The sequence below is a fragment of the Myodes glareolus genome, chromosome 22 (genome assembly GCF_982192425.1).
Source record: "Myodes glareolus chromosome 22, mMyoGla1.1, whole genome shotgun sequence".
Classification (NCBI taxonomy): Eukaryota; Metazoa; Chordata; class Mammalia; order Rodentia; family Cricetidae; genus Myodes; species Myodes glareolus.
In genome coordinates, this window is record NC_142047.1 from 38,431,535 (window position 1) to 38,447,942 (window position 16,408).

The 16,408-nt window shown below is 40.9% G+C and overlaps 1 protein-coding gene across 1 annotated transcript in view; it reads right to left on the bottom strand.

The window, feature by feature from the left end:
• Positions 1 to 16,408, bottom strand: part of Hydin (HYDIN axonemal central pair apparatus protein) — a 337,184-nt gene that overhangs the window by 254,747 nt on the left and 66,029 nt on the right. The window lies entirely within an intron of this gene.

Genomic DNA, 16,408 nt, shown 5'->3' on the forward strand with positions numbered 1-16,408 from the left:
CTCCATGGGCAGAATTATACCTGATGTGTTAACTGAGACAGTGGAAACTAAAAGTTAATGGAAGGTCATTGTCAGCCTGACAAAGGGGAAATGTGACAAAAGAAGTCTACAGGATTTTTCAGTTTTTAAAGTTTTGTCTGAAATGTCATTATTTTGTCTTTAGCTTTTAAGATACCGCAACACTGAAATGCCTCAGTTTAACCTTGTTTTCCTTCAGCACTTTAACAATGCCATTCTGTACCTTCTAGCTTTCCTGTTATCAGCTGAAGAGTTTGCCAGGGATTATGAGCATTCCTTTTAAGGCAAAGTGTCTTTTTTTTTCTGTATCCTTTTATAATGCTTTCTTTGCTTTTATTTATTTTTTTAAATATTTATTTATTTATTTATTTATTTATTATGTATACAATATTCTGTCTGTGTGTATGCCTGCAGGCTAGAAGAGGGCCCCAGACCTCATTATAGATGGTTGTGAGCCACCATGTGGTTGCTGGGAAGAGCAGGCAATGCTCTTAACCACTGAGCCATCTCTCCAGCCCCACTTTCTTTGCTTTTAAACAATAGTATGCCTACATTTGATTTTCCTTCTTTGTATGAAAAATGTGCTGAGTGTCATGAATGCATGGATGAATATAAGTTAATATTTTTAGAAAATTCTTAAATAATATATCTTAAAACACTTTCAACAATCTCATTCACCTTCTTTTCCTCTACCTCTGAGGCCCCAGTCACACACGCTGATCTGACTGTGCCCTGCATGCTTCTGCTTTGATACTTTTCTTAAACACTGCTGTTTCTTTCTGTATCTCATTTTGAGCATCTTTGATTGGCCTACATTTAGGTTCATGGATCCTATCTTCCTCCTTACCTATTCTTCTGCTAAACTTATGTAACTTTTAATTTTCAACACTTTATTTTTTCAATATAAAGTTATTAAAATTTGGTGAATATAAAACAAGTCACTACCAGGGTAAAGATATCTAATGAAAAATTAGCAATCATACCTGTAGGAGGCATAGCTTAGAGACAGTGTTGAGGAAAGAGGAACCAGAATTGTTAAACATGGAGGCTTATTTTCTTCAAAGGAAGGAAAGGCTGCCTTTCCACCCGGAAAGAGGGAGTGAATGTTATCTAACAACTTGGTCATCTTTTTGCTATTCTATGGAGGCAGCCTTAACCAGAATCCCCCCAAATCCTGAGCATTGTTTAGGCCCTGACCTGAGTTTTACCTCTCAGTGAATAGAATCCATCCTTATGAAAGAGGGCCATGCTCTCTCCTTATGCTCATTACAAAGACTTTCTCCTTAACCCCTTTCCCTGAGCACTGTTTATCAGTCAATAGAACTCATTTGATTATAAAGGTCATAGGTGCTTTGCTGTAGAGGTGCATTTTGCAAGGGGGTTTGAAGCCATCCCTGAAGCTTTGGTGTGATATTTGTCATGAGAAATACTTTCTCCCAAACGTTTACTGTTTCAATGAGTAAAAGAAATAAACTGCTTGGCCAGACTCTGGAAGTTTTGACCCAGCACCTGCTAAGGTGGCACTGACCCAAGTTTCACTCTTCCTTGCCAGCTGTGAGGCTTTCAGGGACCCTGGCATATACCCACTGCTGCACTGAAAGGGTGATGCTTCATAACTAGGTGGAATCTACATCAGGTATGAGATAGTATTAGAAATGGATAAATGTATCATGAATCAGAGGAAGAAATTATATGTCCTTCATTGATGCTGAAAACAAATTTGCAAAATTCAAAATACATTTTTAAAAATCTATAAAGTCTGTATCTGCCCCAATCTCATAGAGGAGAAAATATGGAGTAGGCCTGAACTCTTTAACACTGGAAAAGACTTTTTGAACAGCACCCTAGAAGCAAAGGCATAAAGAACAATTAATAAGTGAGGCCTTGTGAAACTAAAAGGTTTCTGTACAGCAAAGAGGCACTTACCAAATGGAGAACAAAACCTTTACCAGTTATATATCTGACAGAGGGTATCTAGAATATGAAAAACCACTATGGCTAAATGGGTCATCTGTCCTCCTGAAGAATCTAGCACTACTAACCTGCTAAATGGGCATAGTATTAAATTGACTTCTAATGACTTAATTGGTGCTAAACCCATTGATCAGTGCTTCTCTCAATCCTCATCAAAGAAGCTTCTTTTTAGTGGATGATAATTATCACAGAAACCTACAACTGGCCAAAGGATGAAAAATTAATAAGAAACTCGGCCCCCAAATGGGCCGTCTGTAGCATACCCTCTCCTCATCCCAGGGCTCAGGGATTACTGTAGAAGGAGGTACAAGGAGAGCAAACAGAAGAGGAGGATGACTACAAGGAAAGAGAGGCTTCCCAAACTAACAATGGCTACGATAACCCTCACAAGACCTGCATAAACCAATGCCAGACCACATCCCGGCTTGGAGAGGGGAGGAAGGCAGGAAGTCCCACCCCTAGGTAAGCAGCTACTGGTAACTGATAGCTACTGGGGGAGGGAGAGTCAGTTTTCAGTGAGTAGAGCTATACTACATATACCATACAAAAGTACTCAGGCAGCAAAAATTGTATTTGATAGTTTTTGTTTGTTTTTAAAATGACGCAAAGTTGGGTGAGTACGGAAAAGGGTGAATATGAGAGGAGTAAATATGATCAAAATACACTGTCTAAAAAGGAAAAATATATCTTAGAAACCAAGAAGACAGTTCAATAGACTAGGACAAGATTGCAAACCCAGAAATATAAAAATGTGTTGTATGTTTGAAAATATGAACAAATTTGCTCTAATAAAATACACACAAGTGAAGATGAATTTACATTGGCACCCTCATAGCAGAAGAAAGTGACTGAACTGTCTTTAATTCCTGCTTCATGGAAATATGTGCTGGATACTATGGGCCTGTAGGCTGAAGATGGATGCCCCAACGGTACAGAAGAACTTTGGGTAACCTGTCCATGTAGGGAGATGTCTCTGTCATTTCTAGAGTTTTGGAAGTTGCTTACAATGCACTTCCTGTTTACTTAGGTAATATTATATCCTCTGGAGTCTTTGATGGAGTTGAAGAATGGATAGTTAGAGTTATGATTTTCCTTTGTTATGATAAAAGATAAAATAGATATAAATATTGTAACTGTAATTCTTGCTTGATAACTGTTCCGTTATATGTAATTTTACTATGTTAAAGTTAAAGTCTTCCTTTCCTTTTTAAACAGAAAAGGGGAAATGGTGTAGGAGGTCCTTCTGTTTATGTGTTGCTTTCATTGGTTAATCAATAAAGAAACTGCTTGGCCTGATAGGGCAGAACGTAGGTGGATGGAGAAGATAGAGCTGAATTCTGGGAGGAAGAAAGCAAAGTCAGAGAGCTACCATGGAGTCGCCAGGTTAGACATGTTAAATAAGCCACGACCTCATGGTGATATGCAGATTATTAGAAATGGGTTAAATCAAGATGTAAGAGTTAGACAATAAGAGACTAGAGATAATGGGCCAGGCAATGATTTAAATGAGTACAGTTTCTGTGTGATTATTTTGGGTGTAAGATAGCCGGAACGAACAGCAGACCTTCTCCATCAACAAACATGGCTCAAACCATCAGTCAAAATCACCATACGTTGGCTGGGCCTCATCTCAGGGACTCTATCCTGGAGACGAGCTGGAGCATGAAATTCAGGGGTGTTTAATATGGTGCTATTGTTTATAAGAACAGAGTGAGAAAGCACACATGGGGAAGGAGAAGACGGCTAGACACTGTTCACTACCATGAAACATAGAGTATTCATTTCTATATCCTAAGCAGGAGCCTCCTCTTGCTCAACTGCAGGGATTCGTGAGGGAGACCACAATTGATGCCAAGGTAAAGTATTCACTTCTATATCACTAAAAGCAGAGCTCTGTGTGGGTATAAAAAGCACAGATGTGAGGAAGGATCTACCGATGAATTATTAAGTGAGAAAACACATGCATAGAATGATTTATATTGTACTTTATATTCTGTGTACAGAAGAAAAATATTATGCATTCACATCACATTTGCATTTATTTGCATAAAAACTATCCAAGAAGCTAATAAAATGATAGTGGGTTGGATAAATGAGAAAATATGAAAGCAAGAATTTTAAATGCATACTTTTACAGTGTTTTTTTAGTTTTTTAAAGCATATGATTATGTTACTCATCCAAAATTTTTAATGCAAGGAAAGAATTGTAGGGCTTACAATAAGCAGGTAAAACTGCTAGGCAGCCCAATAATGCAATAAATGTAAAATGTGATATCATCCCATCAAGCAAGTTAACAAAAATTAAGCAGTTTGACAGTGCCCCTTTGGTACCATATTGGCAAGGATGTGGAAAACAAAGTTTCTCACATATTGCTGAAGAAAATATAAATTTGTATAATTGCTTAAGTCCATTTACTTACTACTCAGGAAAACTTCATATAAAATGTCCTTGTAAGCCAGAAAATGTACCTATAGGCATTTATTCAAAAAGAAAATCTCGTCCAGTTGTAGGACATTGTACAAAGATGCTTAGGGCAACACTCCCTGTGATAACTCCTAAATATTCAGAAGGAGAATAGACAACATGTGGTACTTTTGGATCTGAGGGGATAGCTTGCTCAGTACAGTGCCTATTACGTAACTATGAGGACCTGAGTTTAGCTCTCCAGTATCTGTGAAAAGCCAAGCATGGTGGTGTGTACCTTTAACCTTAGCACTGGAGTTGCAGAGACAGGCAGACCCCCAGCACTTACTGGCCAGCCACTCTAGCCAATCAGTATCTCTAGGTTCAATGAGAGACCCTTTCTCAAATAATAAGGAGGGTAACAGACACCCAGCATTGAATTCTGGTCTCCATATACATGCACATATATACTGTGGGACAATGGTTTTACCCTGCAAAGATTTGCTTCTTGTACTTGTTTAATAAAATGCTGACTGGCCAGTAGCCATGCAGGAAGTCTAGGTGGGGCAACCAGGCAGGAAGCAGAGGTGGGGCAAGGAGAACAGGAGAATTCTGGGAAGAGGAAAAAGTCAGTCTGCAGTCGTCACCCAGACACACAGCAGGCAAGATGTGACTGCCTTGATGAAAAAGGTACCAAGCCACAAGGCTAACACAGACAAGAATTATGGGCTAATATAAGTTTTAAGAGTTAATAAGAAGTCTGAGCTACTAGGCCAGTCAGTTTATGATTAATGTAGACCTCTGTGTGTTTATTTGGGACTTAATGGCCGTGGGACCTGGTAGGACAGAAACCTCTGTCAATATATATATACACACAAAATTAAAAATTATATATACATGTATATACATATACATACATACATACATACATACATATACATACACTTACATACAAAGGGCCTATCTCACACCAACCCACAGATCACAAAAAGGACTGTGATCAGGTTGGGTTGCTCACTGTACCGATGTGCCTGGACAGAAATACAACAATAACTACTATATCCTTTCCCAAGAGCCATCTATCATCACTATCGGCATCATTATTATTCTGCTGCTATTTTCCAAAATTCACCAGTTCTATAGAAGAGGAGTTTGGTGGTTTTAATGAGAATTACCCTCAAAGTTCATATATTTGAATGTTTGGTCCCTAGATGACTGAACTGTTTGGCAGGATTAAGAAGTATGGCCTTGTGGGAGGAGGTGTGTCACTTGAGGAAGGCTTTGAGGTTGGAAATGCCCACACCATTCCCAGGTAGCTCTCTGTGCTTTATGCTTGTGTCTCAAAATGTTAACTCTTGGATGCTGCTCCAGCGCCATGGATGCCAGCTTGCTGCCATGCTCCCTGCCATGAAGGTCATGGACTCTAACCCCCTGAAACTGTAAGTCCCCAATGAACTCTTTCTTCTATATGTTGCATTGGTCTTGATGTGTTGCCATATTGACAGAGAAGTAATAATGACAGAAGCTGGTACCAGGCAAGGAGTGGGATATTGCTGTGACAAGCCTAACCATGTAGTTCTTTGCAAGATTGTGGGAAACATTGGGACTTTGGACTAGAACCATGGTTAAATGTTGTAAGCAGGGCTTAACAAACCATCCTAGCAGGTGTTTGGAAGAAAACAGTGCTGAGAGCAATGTGGACTCTGGAGGCCCCGCTCAAGAATTTTGAGAAGACAATCTTAGCAGCTCGCCTCGGGACCATCTTGTCATGCTTTGGCAAAGAATGTGGCTGCTCTCTGCCCTTGTCCTAAAAATGTGCCTGAGGCAAAACTAAAACCAAATAGGTAAATTTTGTTGGTAGAGGAGATTTCAAGATAGCCTCATGTTGACTCTGTCACATGGTTACTAGTAATCGTTCTTATCCAGGTCTGCAGTTAAAAGAGCAAGCAGGGCAAAAAGAAATACAAATGTACCATTCAAGGAGAAAAAGACGCCAGGAAATTTAAAGTTGGAAGCAAGGCTTGCTTAGAAGGTGAAAAGTTTAGTAAAGGCCTGATAAAAATGGACTAAAGAGAGTGGTGTCCTCAGGGCAAGACCCTTCCCAGCTAAGCTTCCAATAAGCAAAGGGACGTGCCTGTGGAATTTTCTGCTCTTAAAACAAAGGTAATCTTATGCTACAAAGGAAGGCTTATCCAAATGTAATTCAAGGAGGGGGCTCAGGCTGCATCCTAAGCAAGCAGCTGAACTTGCTGCATTAGACATATGGTTCTAGCTTCAGAGGCGTAAAGGATACACATATAAAGGGTTTGCGGAATCCTCTTCTACAGATAAGAAGAGCCACTGAGGCCAGATGTAAGCAGGGGATTTCTGCATGGAGGTCCTGAGAGGTCATTGCATGAGGCTGTGCAGATGCAGCCTGGATTGTGTTGGAGACCCCAAGACCTTAGACGTTGCATGCAGGAAGTTCCACCAGCCCAAAACAGAGAAGCGTGCTGCAATCAGGAAATCAGGGAGGTGGAGACATCTAAACCTCTTGCCATCAGACACAGAGCTACAGACTGGAGTTTTCACTGCAGGGTTTCAGTCTTGCTTTGGTCCAGTATCTCGTCACTATGCACCCATTCCTCCCTTTAAGAATGACAAAGGATATTGTGTGCCAATGTAGGTTGGGAGTATGTAATTTGCATTTTGATTTTACAAGGGGCTACAATGAAGAGAATGCTTTGAGTCTCAGAAGAGACTTAGGACTTTAAAACTGTGTTGAGGCTGTTATAGACTGTGGGGACTTTTGAAGTTGGACTGAATGCATTTTTGCATTATAACTCCAAGCCTATTGGGGCCTGGGAGTGGAATGTGTTGCTTTGAATGAGAACAGTCCCTATCAGCCATTTGAATGCTTGGTTCCTAGTTGGTAGGATGTTTGAGAAGGATTAGGAAATATGGTCTTGTTGGAGGAGGTGTGTCACTGGGAGTGGGCTTTGAAGTTTCAAAAGCCCACACCATTTCCACTTAGCTCTTCCTCTGTGCCTCGTGTTTGTGTCTCAAGACATAAGCTCTGAGCTGCTACCCCAGCCTCCCCCTGCTTTCCTGCCTGCTGGCATGATGCTCAAGGACTCACCCCCTGGAACTGTAAGCCCCCAGTAAACCCATTCTTCTATAAATTGTCTTGGCCATGGTTTCTCATCACAGCAATAGAAAAGTAAATAAGACAAGGGGCGGGGAGGAGGAAGAGTTCTCTTGTCTCCAGACTGTGAGAAAATTAGCTTTTGATACCCATTTGCCCGGAGATAACCTTTAAAAAGGCTCTCCGTGCCCTAGCTATCTCAGCAGTACAGGATAGAGGAGGTGGCGGGCTTGTGGGGACGCAGAGGTTGTGTGGCTCTGTTAACCCTGTGTCCTTGGATTCCCTGCTCCTATTCTGGTTCCTTTCCTGGGGTTGAGTGCCGCAGTGCAGGTTAACCAGAATCATTTATTACATCCTGGGAAAAATAAATTTCATGGAAGTTCTCATTACATTTTGCCAAGTTTACTACTATCAATCAAGCAAAGCCAAACATGAACTGAGATAATTTTCTGAAACTAAACGTGAAGCTAGCTGTGTACCCAGCACATCCCTGACTGTGGCTTCAGGACTCGGAGACAACAGAGGACACAGATATAGGAAACAAAATACATAAGGGGAGCCATGGAGTCTCAAGGGGACAAGCTGGTGATGGAGAGTGAGCGCTTCTCATCTCTCGGTCACAGCGGAGGAGTCAGATTTACCACTGTCAGTGCCGACTGCTCCACCAAACTCCTTGCCAGCACCCTTTGTTTGGGAGCTGAAACGGAGCAATCCAAGCTCACCAGCTACGTGAGCTACTTTTCTTGTCTTTGACTGAACGCCTGGCAGGACACAACTTAAGTGAGAAAGGATTTATTTATAGTTTGCAGGGCTGTAGTTTATGTGGTGGGGGAGGCATAAAGGCAGGGGTGTGAAACCGCAGGTCACATAGCATTTACAGTCAGGACCCAGAGGGCAGCCAGGAGGCCCTCAAGACCATACCCACTGGCACACTTCCTCTAGGGAGGCTTTGTCTCCTAACAGTCCTGCAACCTTCCGAGAACACCACCGCCAGCAGGGGACCATGAGCCTATGACACATTTTAAATTCTAACCATAACTCCAGCACATCGGTGGCAAAGACTAAAATAGCCATTGCTCTGCACCAAAGGCAGCGCAGATATGTAAACGGGGCTCTAGCTTACAGTACACCAGGAACTTGGCTTCAAGCTCAGGTCCTACAGATACAGTCATTAAATGTCTCTGGGTTATGTGTACTCACTCATCTCTAAAATGAAAAGAAACAACAACAACAAAAAGTCTTCTGGCTCCCACATCCTTCTCCAGGGTCTAGCCCTGTAAGTGGGTAGAACTAGAAAAGATGATATTGAGTTAAGTAACCTAGACCCAGAAAGATCACATGCTAACACGCATTAGAGGCTCCTAGCTCCTTCAAGATCTGTGGCTTTACTAGTTCTGGGTAGCTGGCTAGATTTCCAATACCAGGCACGATTTCCTTCTTGCTGAGTGAGTCTTAAGTCCAACTAGAGAGCCGTTGGCTACCATTAATGTATGCACACCACTAGATGACACTACAGGTTCTCCTGCCATGATGGTCACTGTTGTGGTTCATAGACATCACAGCTGGGCAGGACGGTTGATGGTTTTCCTCCTTTGGAAACATGTATGGTACCTTCTGGTACCATGAAAGCTATGCCGCAGGGAGGAGGAGACATTCTGGTCAGGGGCTTCTGGTCCCTGCATCTGAAGTCCATGATATCTTCAGCAGCTGGGACTTCTGCCTTCTACCTCTGGGGCTAAGCAACCAAGGGCAAAAGCAATAGTCTATAATGATTGAGTTTCTCTTGGACATCTTGATCAATAACTCAAAAGAGGCCTTCTCATGCCTGACATGGGGGTCTTGTGAGAAAGTGTTTGATTTCTGGAGATCATATTGTCAACCCAGATGAGACAATTTCATTTTAGCTGTATATGCATATTTATACACAAGCCTACCCGTGTATATTATGCTATCCAGGCAGCTGACTGATAGTGGGATCCCTTAGGACTTTCCCAGCAATCCTTACTGTTAGTTTGCTTTCCTCTTATATTTATTTCCCTTCCCCCTCCTTGATCACAATCAATTGCTCACTGTATTCTTTTTTTTTTGTATTCCTTTATTAGCCTTCACAGGGATAAAAAAGAAATATTTTATAGCTTCAGAAAGTAAACCAAATAAAATATGCATCATATAATATAATGCATTATATAAAAATATAATAGTAACCCACCATTTTGCCTTTGGGGGAAAAAGCCTACCTCCCTACGTCTGGCTCTAGACTGAAACATCTCCTCCTTAGTAAGAAACACAAGACTCTAAAACCACTGAGGAGGTAGGTTCATCAGCTTGACTTCCCAACTATGCCAGTGGTTAATGTCACCTTTAAGATGACAACCACCTCACCAGGCACTGATTTCTATTTCTCTGACTCATCCAAGTAACCGAATTGTTCAGGAAAAATGTCTTTTTCTGTCAAACAAAGCTGTTTTGTGAATACCAGTCTCTCTGGGAGGCCTCAGATTACATAAACTTCGTTAACGCTCGGCTGAAAATCTCAGGACTTAGGCAGCTGAGCCATTTGTTTGTCCTGCAGCAGCCATGTGCTCTCTCCACGTCTCAGTTTTACTGACATAAATCTGAGGCTTTCATACATGCAAGTAATGTGTTTTGAGCGAATCCTCTCTTCATTCCCTTCTTCCCACTTCTACTTTTCCCTCCCAGCTTTGTGAGTTAATTTTTTAAAACCCACTGAGTCCTTTTAGTGCTGCCTGTATACATGTGGATGTAGGGCGTCCACCGGAGCACGGATGGCCTCTCGGAGGCTGCATGCCTGAAGAAAACAGGCTCCCTTCCCTGACCTACAGCCGCCATCCTCGCCAATGGCTGCCCATCACCTGGTGATTCACACGAAGACGCACAGCTGGTCACGCAGACAATAGAAGGCAGTGGCGGGCTAAGGTTTGAATGAGAATCTGTACCACTCCCCTTCCTGAAGGCTCGGGGACATCTCAGAAAAGCCAGAGGTAGCAGATGCCTGCGGCAGATGAGGGTCTGCCAGACATGAACTGGCACTATTGCTCACGCTGTTTTGCTTTGTCACTGTCTTTCTGGTGTGGAACTTAAGATAGAGCCTAGGCTGGCCTAGAACTCACTATTTCCCCGTGGGCCTCCTCAGTGCAGGGATTCCATGCAGGGGCCACCACACACTGCCTGCTTTTGCTTTGTTCTTATGAATAAAACCTTGAGAAGCTCTACGTGTAATCTTTCCCGCTGCTGTGAGGATGTAATAAAAGCTAACGATCATTTCTGGGTAAAACCAGCTGCCTGAGCAGACTTAATTTCACTATCCATTAATACTCCAAGGACAAAGAGGGAGGAAGAGGGAAGGGGGAAGGGGAAGGGGACAGAATTCTGGTTCAGGCAAATGTGAGAGATCTAATACCAGCATTAGTGAAGAACCATATCTGACCCCCTTAAGGAGCAGGGCACTGGTTCAAACTCCTGTCGGAAGCAGAAAAGAACTGTCACTGTGGTTCATGAAGCACAGCTGAGGGGAAGACCACAGCTGACAGGGCCACACAAGCGCTAGAAACATGACTGAGCACTTCCCGCTGAGGCGAATTCAGTGATCTTTCTTCTAGAACATTGTTTGAGGAAGCATAAAGAAAAGACATTCATCACTAGCCCATATTAAATGTCCTTCCTGAATCAATTCATATGTCAAGCGGCTGCAGAGAGCTCAGTCTGAAGCTTATTCAGTGACATGGAAGACAATGGCCATGACTGACTGGAAGGGCTCCGCGACTCGTGTGTTTATGCAATCATTACCACTTTACACTAAAGTATGGTTCTGGGCATTGATAACCTACAATAAAGATGAAAGCATGCTCTTATCAGTGGATCTTCTTATGCAATGAGTAATATCTTCAATCTTCATAAAATTATTCACTTACCACAGATGGCAGAAGCACCTCAGGGAACAGACATTAACTTTTCCAAGACTAGCTAGATTTCAATACACAAAATATTCACTGTGGGTCAAACCACCTGTCCTTTACAACACAGGAGTATCAGTATAAGCACAGGTGTCATTACAAGCACTTCTACAAAAGTAAAACTCTGTGAGAATGGACTGAATTTCAATGTCAACCAATGAAAGAGGGGAATGTTTGTATAGTGATGAGAAAGGTTGGGGAGATATCCCTGGGGTATAAAGGACAGATTTCAGGAGTTCAGGGTCTACCTCTGAGTTCTAAATGGGCTTTGGATGGGATATGTGCCCTTCAGGAAGTTTCTCAGTTTCTTAGGGCTTCGGTTTCCCTTTCTTAAAATCTAGATTAGGTTGTGACTGGGTTAGATGGGTTAGATTGGCACTGGATTAGATGGTGACTGGGTTAGATGGTGACCGGTTAGATGATGGTGACCAGGTTAGATTGGTACTGGGTTATTAGATTGGTACTGGGTTAGATGGTGACAGGGTTAGATTGGTACTGGGTTGGATGGTGAGCGGGTTAGATTAGTACTGGGTTAGGTGGAACTGAGTTCGATGGTGGCAAGATTAAAATGTGTCTGGTCTTTCAAGCTTTGACTCTATCGCTTGAACAATCTAAGATGGCTAATCTCAAAACCTAATAAAACTTTTCTAAATTATACTGTAACACACGAAGACTTGTTTAATTATAAATTATACTCCTATATTAGATATATTTCAATACATTAATATATTTTAAAGGGTGAGTTAAAGATGAAATAAGCAGTATTTTAAAATAAGGAAACCAAACAACTCTTTTATGAGCACAGAGGCGCAGGTTGGGCTTTTCCAAACCCCGCCTTCAAATCTTGGATCTAGTGACCCAAAGGAAATTCTTAGAGCACCTTTTTCCCCTGACACATTGGTTGTTGTGGACTGATAGAAAATGATGTCTTACAAAGATATGGACATAAGGTAGGAAAAGTACATCATTGACTTAGTATATTAACACTCATTTCTAAATGTCACTTGCTATTGACACCAATAGCTAATAATGGGAAGGGTGTAGTTAAAATTCAATTAATTATTTCCCACAGTGCTCACAGTAACAGCAGTCAGCAACCTCAGCCCAAATATGTCAGGGCTATCATTCCGTATAAAAGGACCAAATGAAACAATTTAATAATAAAATAAAATAATAACATTAAAGAAAGATTTTCAGAGTCAATTAAAAATTCACCTGGGGATTGGCACTTCTAAATGTCAAACTTTAAATAAGAAGGCCCAGAGAAGTTGAAAGTAAAAGAATAAAAAGAGTATTGAATGTCCACGTTAATCAAAAGGGAGCTATTCTATTGCACAAATGTCAGACCAAGTAGACGGTAATATCAGAACTAACACTAAGATATTTCATAATGATAAAATGGTTATTTCGACAGGAAGCTATATTAATACTACATGTGTGCATATCAAGTATTATAGTATCAAAATGCCAAAATAAAAATTGCTAAATCCATAATTATACTTGTGAATTTTAATAACTTTTGCCATCTGCCAAAAAAAGATAAAAAGTAGAGATATAGGCCAAATGACATGATTATTAGTAAACTTTACCTAATTGTAATTTATGGAATATGTAATCTTCCAAATTTGCATTACTGGCTTGAACATATTCTGGACGAGAATCAGTCTCAACTGATTTCCAGGCCTGAAATCATATTGAATTCATTCTCTGTCACTGGAAAAATTAAAGAAGAAATCAGGGGAAAAACCTACTAACAACAAAATTCCCAAGAATTTGACTATTATTCAATATTTTGCTAAGTAGTTTCTGGGTACAAGAAAAATCGAAATAGAAAATTCTTAAGTTTTCAGGAAAATGAAACATTAATATATGCATTGAAGATAAATCCAACTTTAGATAAAAAATTTTGTTTTAAATATACATATTATAAAAGACTAAATGTTAAAAGTCAGTGTTCTAAGTGTTCCCCCTAAGATTGAGAATGGCTCAAGAAGTAAAGCCTAGGGGAAATAATAAGGAAAAAAAAAGTTTGAAAAATGCAAACAATAAAGAAAATTAACTATAGCTGATCCTCTGAGTAAATAAACTGATAAAGCCGAGAGAGAGAGAGAGAGAGAGAGAGAGAGAGAGAGAGAGAGAGAGAGAGCGAGAGCTGTAACTAGGGACAGAAGAGAAGCACCAAGGCCCTCCCAGCAGCACAGAGACCGTGAGCTGCTGCTCTCAACAACCCTATGCTGGAAATTTAAGATTTCAAGTTATAAGACAAAATCCCTGGAAATTTGTTTAAGAAAAACAAGCTAGTAATTAAGAATCGACATGTCTTTTGAAAAATGAAAGTGTGACTTGAATGCTGTGGGACAATGGTCTTTTATTCTGTCACTTGTATTATTTTTAATAAAATGCTGATTGGTCAGTAGCCAGGCAGGAAGTAGAGGCGGGGCAATGAGAACAGGAGAATTCTGGGAAGAGGAAAGCTCAGTCTGCAGTTGTGACCCAGACACAGAGGAAACAAGATGTGATTGCCTTGCTGAATGAGGTACCAAGCCACGTGGCTAAATAGTGGATTAATATAAGTGGGACTTGTTTCCTCTGCATATACTGGATTTTTGGGATCCAGTCTGCTTGGATACTCACCTTCCTGGACCTGGAGGGAGTGGGGAGGAACTTGAATTTCCCACAGGGCAGGAAACCCTGACTGCTCTTAGGGATGGAGAGGGAGGAGGAGAGGGAGTGGGGGGAGTGGGAGGGCGTTGGCAGGAGGGGCGGAAATGGAAACTTTTATAATTTAATAAACTTTTTAAAAAAAGAGTTAATAAGAAGTCTGAGCTACTAGGCCAATCAGTTTATAATTAATGTAGACCTCTGTGTGTTTATTTGGGACTTAACAACTGCAGGAACTGGGCAGGACAGAAACCTCTGTCAACACTTGAAGAAAGAAATTCTTAGTCATTTAGGGAAGTAACAACACAAATCTTTAAAAAGGGCTTTTCCACAGAATAAGAGAAGAGAATAATTCCTAGTAACATTCAACTTGGTTTTTGTTTGTTTGGGGTTTTCTTTGTTTGTTTTTTGTTTTGTTTTTTGAGACAGGGTTTCTTCGTACCTTTGGACTCAATTTGTGTTTTGAGACCACTTTGTTTCATCAGACCAAAACCTGAGAAAGCTATTATGTAAAAAAAAAAAATTACAGGATGACTTTTTTTCTCATGAGTTTGAACATAAACTTCTCCAAGAAATTATTAGCAAACCCTATCTCAGCGATTTCTCAAAATTTTAAATTTGTATTTATACCGGAAAGTGGCCATTTCAAATCAATCACCACATTAGAAGACTAAAGATCAGAAAACCTATGAGAATGTTAATGAAGGCATTTGATGGAGACCCAACATTCCCAAGGGAAACCCAAGGCGTGAGGGGCATTGTTTTAATCTCACACAGTGTGTGCTACTGAGCAGTGATCAAGAGCAAGACAGTGAGAGTGGGGAAACTGATGATGAGCGTACGAAAAGAAAGTGACACCTGGTCTCACACACACAAGTAGTCAGAGCCGGATCTCCAGCCTCAGCGTAGCAGCTGAAAGAAAGCTCATCTCATATAGACATAAACATGGAATATGCTTGTGACTACAGAGTAGGCAAAGGCTGACTTTTTAACAAGCTGAAAAAATTATCTTAAAAACAAAATGGTAACAGAGTTTATTAAACGTAAAAAACCATTGCTCATTAAGAACTGTCACTGAAGAAATGAAAAGGCATGCTGGAGACTGGGAGGAAAGAAGAGTCTTACATCTATCCAATGAGTAATTAGTATGTAGAGAGTTCACTTGGGAAGGTTACTTACCAGTGAACAAGACAAATAAACAAGCAAAAGAGTTACACCAACAGGAGAGATATAGGAATGGCCAGTTATACATGAAAAGATGTCTCACATCATGAACTAGAGAAATTAAATGAGGAAATTAAATAAATGAGAAAATTAAAACCATTTTTTGACTCCATTTTACACTCCTGCTGTATCTAAAGTGAACACAGTGGCCCTCCGTGTTAAGAATGGGGAGCAGCCGGAACTCTCAGTCTCCACTGGTGGACTTCACATAAAATTACCTAGACGCTTTGGAAAGTGAGATCCTTGCAGGCTATGAGAAGTGACTTTACTTATGCAGGTCGAAAGATTGCTCCTTCGCTAAAGCTAGTTTAAATTAAGTCTCTCCAGCTGGGAGGCAGTGAATTACAGCTGAATTACAGTGAATTACAGAAACAGGAAGACATACCGTCAAGCCACTGGCTATGTGGTAGTGCCATCTGGACAAGATGGAGCAGGACCGCTTAACCGTGAGGAGTTAGGAAAAGCCTTCAACTGTGTTGCTCTGACACAAGTGTACAAAGCCAGCAGCTCTAGCCTATGACCTCAATTCTGTGACTCTATTCTGGCTGTGTGCTTAAAGGATTCCTCTACAGTGCCATCTGCATATTTCAAAAGAGAGCAGTCCATGGCTGTAAGTTAAATAGTAGCAAAAAACACAGTATGTAATTTCCATGATTAATTATGGGATGCGACCATCAAGAAGACGCTAGTGACAAGAGATACAGTTTGGGATTTATGTGGGATGTTACAGCAACACTTGCTCGATGCAAGGCTTAAGGCCACAAGATCTTAATAGACTATTGGGCACATAAGAGAATATTCTGGACCGGGATGTACATACATTTAAAAATGTCAGACAAATGCAGTCAGCCATAGGTCAGGTGGAAAGCACATGGGATAAACAGTGACTTCAAGTTTTCGTATACATATAAATAACCTCCACCCGTCATTATGATTTCTGAGTGCAGGCTCCCTCTCCGGCTTTCGGTGTGGGGCAGCCAATTGGGCAGGAGTTCTATAGGACTTGACATCATTTCTGGTGGAAGCATT